Source organism: Lycium barbarum, chromosome 2, assembly GCF_019175385.1.
Source record: "Lycium barbarum isolate Lr01 chromosome 2, ASM1917538v2, whole genome shotgun sequence".
Taxonomy (NCBI): Eukaryota; Viridiplantae; Streptophyta; class Magnoliopsida; order Solanales; family Solanaceae; genus Lycium; species Lycium barbarum.
This window is the reverse complement of record NC_083338.1, coordinates 132,415,495-132,421,705: the sequence shown is the minus strand read 5'-3', so window position 1 is coordinate 132,421,705 and position 6,211 is coordinate 132,415,495. Positions and strand designations below refer to the sequence as shown.

General features: G+C 36.5%; 1 pseudogene; it reads left to right on the top strand.

Moving 5' to 3' along the window:
* The first annotated feature begins 1,504 nt into the window (after positions 1–1,504).
* On the top strand, positions 1,505–2,976 carry LOC132627304 (actin-104-like; annotated as a pseudogene).
* The last annotated feature ends 3,235 nt before the right edge of the window (positions 2,977–6,211 follow it).

Below are 6,211 nucleotides of genomic sequence, written 5' to 3'. Positions count from 1 at the left end.
GACAACATTCGTATCAGCTTATTGGTGAGCCCCATCTCATTCGGGGTTTAGTCAACTTTTGTTTTATGCTTAGTTATGCATCTAAGGTATGCTGGGGGCCTTGTCCCAGTAAGTATGTTTTCCAGTCAGATCATGATAGAGGTTTCATAGACTAGACAAGTCAGTTATGTTATGTCAGACATTCGGAGTCGTATAGCCATTTTTGGTTCATTTATGTTATTTCTGCACTCATGTTTAAACAAGTATTTTTATTAAGTATTACGACTTATCATGTTTTATAAAGGCTCATTATGCATTCACGTTATATTCCGCTTATGTTATGCCTCATGATAGTTCAGCAAGCCATGTGGTTCACTCGGTCACATGCAGTCAGGCACCGAGTGCCGTGTTACGTCCAGGTCATGGTTCGGGGCGTGACAGAAGTCATCCGAGACAAGGTTGGAATAGCCTCAGTGGAAGACAAGATGTGGGAAGCGAGGTTGAGATGGTTTGGGCATGTGATGCGGAGAGATGAAAATGCCCCAGTGCGGAGGTGCGAGAGGTTGGCCAGCGACGGTTTCAGAAGAGGTAGAGGTAGGCCGAAGAAGTATTAGGAGGAAGTGATTAGACAGGACATGACGCATTTCCTGCTTACGGAGGACATGACCTTATATAGGAGGGTATGGAGGACTCATATTAGGGTAGAAGGATAGTAGGTAGTCGTGTTTATCCTCCCTTAATAGTAGTTATGTTGTTCTATAGTTTCTTGTCTCTTGATTTCTGCGAGTTTCTGCGAGTATCTGTTGGTTTATAATGACTTATTTACTTTCATTGTTTTCATTTTCATAGTTATTTATAGCAGTTAATTCTCCTTTTACCATGACTTTCTTTCTTTGTTATTCCTTGCTTTCATATTGTTTTTGATACGCTTGATCATATCTAACCTTTTGTCTTGTCCTTTTTTTTTTCTTGAGCCGAGGGTCTTTCGGAAACAGCCGCCCTAACTTTCAAGGTGGGGGTTAGGTCTGCGTACACTCTACCCTCCCCAGACCCCATATAGTGGGATTATACTGGGCTTGTTGTTGTTGTTGTTGTTGTCTAGAAATTCTAGATATTTAGTTATTTATAGTTGAGGATAGAATTATCTAGATCCTTTTGTATCTAGAATAATATCAAGATATTCTAGAGTAGTGGTAGGAGATAAAGATAACTAGATTTTTCTAATAGATGTATCTAGAAGTATTTCTAGAACCATCCCTACACAAGTATAAATAGGGGTGGTCTTAGTCATTTGTAACCAACCCAATTAAAAATCATTCAAGTCAATTCAAGAGTCTTCTTCCATTACAAAATTCTCCTTTTAAAAGCTTCTTCTTCTTTAGTTGAATCTTCTGATCTTAGTTAACGATCTTGGGCTAGCAGAAGGTCTTCCCGATTTACCTTTCTTCTGCTATGTTTCTCTACACTGATTTTGTCAATAATTTCACCTTGACTCTGTATTTGTACCTGAAAAATAAATATTTGAAGCCCTTACAAGATGGCTGATGGGAAGGATATTCAAACACCTGTTATTGACAACGGAACTGAAACGAGCAAGGTTAGTTAGAAAAAACTGCTTGCAATTGCAGCTCCATGCTAGGTGCTAACTGTATTGCTATCTATGTGACTTACTAATGAATAATGACTGCTTGTTTGTGCCTCTAGGTTGGCTTTGCTGGGAATGATTCTCCAAGGTCTGTTTTCCCCAGTATGGTTGGTCGTCATCGCCATGTTGGAGTCCTGGTTGGAATGGGACAAAAAGATCACTATGTTGGTGATGAAGCTCAGTCTAGAAGGGGTATTTTGACTCTGAGATATCCAATTGAACAAGGCATAGTAAGAAACTGGGATGACATGAAGAAAATCTGGCATCACACATTTTACAATGAACTTCGTGTTGCTCCCGAGGAGCATCCAGTTCTGCTGACTGAGGCACCACTTAATCCCAAATCAAACCGAGAGAAAATGACTGAAATCATGTTTGAGACATTCAATGTGCCAGCCATGTATGTTGGAGACCAGGCTGTTCTCTCTCTGTTTGCTCATGGTCGCACAACTGGTAAGGGAAAGAAGGAATACCAGCATATTCTGGTTCTCTACTGTTATATTCAGTCACTAATTTAGTTGCTGTTTTACAACAAGGTCTTGTGCTTCATTCTGGTCATACTGTGAGCCACTTTGTCCCCATCTATGAGGGACATGCACTTCCGCATGCTATCTCGCAGTTAAATCTTGCTGGTCGCCATATTACTGATTATCTCGTGTGGATTCTCCAGGACGGTCTCTCCAAGGGTCGTTATAAATTAAAAAATGGTAGCGTTGAAATAACTTTTATCATTCATGTGAAGGAGATGATTGGATATGTTGCACTGGATTTTGAACAGGAGAAAAGGCAAAACATTACTCAAAATCAGTTGAGAAGGGCTATGAACTTCCTGATGGACAAGTCATTAATGTTGATGCTGATAGGTTCCGTTGCCCCGAGATCCTCTTCCAGCCATCATTGTTTGGAAACGGACCGATAGGAATTCACGAAAAAGCCTACAACTCAATCATGAGATGCGATGCTGATATTAGGAAAGATTTATTTGCAAACATTGTGCTTAGTGATGGCTCAACTATGTTCTCTGGCATAGTGGAACGTATGAGCAAGGAAATCACTGCTCTTGCTCCAAACCACACAAAGATCGAGGTGCTTGCACCACCTGAGAGGAAGTACAGCGTCTGGATAGGAGGATCAGTTCTAGCTTCCCTCAGTACTTTCAAATTAGTTTTTTTTTTTGCTTTATTTGGCCAATCAGCTACGTCTCATTCCCAAATAATTGTGAATGTCCTCTTGATAATTTCTTTTAAGATCAACGGGTTCAGCACTAACTTGTACTTTCTGTGCAGATGCGTATAACGAAGGGCCAGTATGATGAATTTGGTCCGTCAGTTGTCCACAGGAAATGCTTCTAAGAGTGGTTAGATAGCTTAAATTAATCCTCTCTTTTCAAATGAATGATATTCAACCAGCGATCATTTATTTTTTGAGGAGACAATCAATTTGAAATTTTAGTTTATAGCTGCTCTGTCATCATATGCCAATCTAGCTTGGCTAGCAAGCCATGACGATGGAACATCTTTGCGAGACTGGGACTAAAGTTTGTTCTATTGCTTTTCAGGTTAGGCACAGTTGGTGGTTATATTATCTTATGACAAGCAGAGCTTCTGAGTTATGCGGAATGCGGATTTGCTTCGCTTCGCTTCAAATATTTTAGGAGAATCATATGTTCTAAGTTTTGTTAACAGAATGGTAGATCTACGTTTTAATGTTTTGTATTCTTTGGGTTCGGATTGGATCTTTTTTAGCTTTGAGAGGTATTAAGAAACTCCTATGTTATTCAATTTGAAAGAAAATATTCTTGTTCGACACCTTTCTATTGTGAATTTAACTGCAAAGCAATTGTGTAGGTGATATGAACGAATACCTATATGGTTGGAAAATTATATAGGCCAAAGGAACTTTGTTTTTGGCCCCAATGTGGCAAGAAAAAGTGAATGTTGAGTACGATCAGAGAAAAGCAACTCAAACTGTTATAATTCACCACTCGCTCGGTTTAAATCGAATAAGTTACACTAGTGTGTTTTGGATAGTCGATGGTCATATCCAAAAGCCAAAAAAAAAGGTGTACAACAATAAAAGCAATGAAATGTTTAAGACGAAACATTTAACATGGCATATTTGGTTTGGATTATCAAACATGTTTCTCTAAATAATTGATTATTTGGGTGATTTCAAGACACATTTCTGTATTCAAACTAAGCATTAGAAGTACTTTTTCTGTAGCAGTGATCAAACATTAATGTCATACTGGAATTGATTTAGCTATTATGATAATCAGTTAATGTAATTGAAATCAAACCGGCCTACCACTAGTATATAGTAGAAAAAATATTATGCTAGAAATATTTGAATTTTCGTACTTTGGCACAGAGAAAATTTTGCTGGCTTTGCTGAAAATACAATTGTTAAAGAAAAGAATCAGTTAAAATAATTCAAACCAAAAGTAAACTTGCGAGCATATATTACAAAAGATTTTGCAGGAAAAGAACAAAAAAGGAAATAGTCCAACAGCAATTATGATTTGATTTGAAATTTCCATTTTAATTGGACTTGATTTTTCAAATGGTCACATAACTAATGATAATTACTATTTGAAAAAGTAATTTTTCTTTATTTTTTAACAGAAAAGTAATTCTATTATGTCATTTCACCAATAAAATCACTAAACCTGATATTCAAGTGATATCAAATTGAATATATATAGTTACACATATAGATTCTATCCATTTAATTTTAGCGGATCAAATAAGTGGAGCAGATCAATTTAATGGTTTAAATGGATAGTTTTTTTTATGGCTTAATGCATATGCGGCCCCCTAAACTTGTCCCTTTTTTTTTCTTTTTCATTTTGACACCTCAACTAAGTGCTGTTCCTATTGAATCCCTGAACTCATCCTCAAGTGTGTCTATCAAATCCCCTAAATCTGATTTTTATTAAAAACATAAATTACATTGGGAAATGAAGGTGGAGTAATATTTTAGACATGTGGTAAGCTATTCTTTAGGTCATGGATGTGTCAGTTTTTGCTCTTTCACTGCCAGTTTAATTAAGAGCTATTTTTTCCTTACAATTGCTGTTAATCTTAGCTAAAAGATAACATAATTAAATTCGAATATATATTAATATGTTGCTAAATTGAAGATGGAACACTATATGAATCGGATTGTGTTTGATAGACACACTTAAGAACGAGTTCAGGGCTCAATAGAAACAACACTTAGTTAAAGTGCCAAAATGAAAAAAAAAGGCAAGTTTAGAGGCCGCATATGTATTAAGCCTTTTTATTATTTTTAAAAGGTTGGCCTAAAAAAAGCCCACCTCAAAAATATCTACCATAAAATATCATTTCAACTAGTTGAGTGACGTAAAAAAATAACAATAATCGAGTGGTTTTTCTGATATAAAATAAAGAAAAGCGACCTTATGCAGCTCCTTTTAATTGCATTTACGTCCAGAAAAAGTACTCTGTTTTCCTTACGCTCTCAATGCTGAATTAGCAAAGGGTTTTTATTTCCATATAGGTACGTATGCTTCAATTCTGAATCTTGATTTTAGTTTCAGTTTGACATTTTGTTTGATGATTTCCTGTCATTATAAAATGCTGTTTATTGTTTCACTAGACTGTTTGAGACCTTTCTGACAATATGGAATGCTTTTGCGGTGTAACTAAATTGATTATTGGATCAGATTACCCAAATAACTGTCTTCACTGATTGCACATGCCAAAATTTTATGTAGTCAAAGACTGATGGGACTGTTAATCAATAGGAGAACTATTCATTAGATATTAGGTGGAAGGGGCGGAGCCAGGTAGGGGCTTCGGCGAAAATTTACATTATATATACAAGGTTAAAATTATGCCTTATACATAAATAGATCCTCAAACTTGGCCTCATCTGGCAAGTATATCCTAGACCGTCAAACTTGGCCTCATCTGACAAGTATGTCCTCCAACTTTGGGTGTGCACAAGTAGGAACCTCAACTTGTCTCCACTTTGTTGGTTGAACACTCCTCTTATAAAATAATGATCAAGACAACTCCAAAATTTATGTGCTATGTCATGTCTACATGTTCAACTTTATATAAGTTGAGGTGCCTACTTATGCACGCTCAACAATGAAGGGCATACTTGCCAGCTGAGGCCAAGTTTGAGGGCATGTTTATGTATTAATCTTTTATGTATATGTAGTAGATGTTGAACCCCCTTTGCTTCTTCGTTTGTGTAATGTGGCCTTATTTTGAAATAAAATATTATGCTTGGAGCCAAAGTTTTTTGTATGGATGAGAAATTTTTGATTATTTTTCATTTTCTTTTTCCACAACTTGGAGGCCAAGTTTGGCCACTACAAAAGGAAGGCATTTGTCTCCATTTGAGAAACACCAAAAACAATTCAAGAGCTTCTCATCTCTTAGCTTTGTCTTCTTCTTCCTCCTCTTTTTTTTTTTGAGATTATTATTGTAAGAGAGTTATGTGTTGGGAAACACTTGTGTGAACCCTTCTTTGGAGTGATCTTGTGAGGTTATTCTCTTGGGATACTTTTGGGGTAATTAGAGTATTTACTCTAATTTTGTACTCTCTATTGTA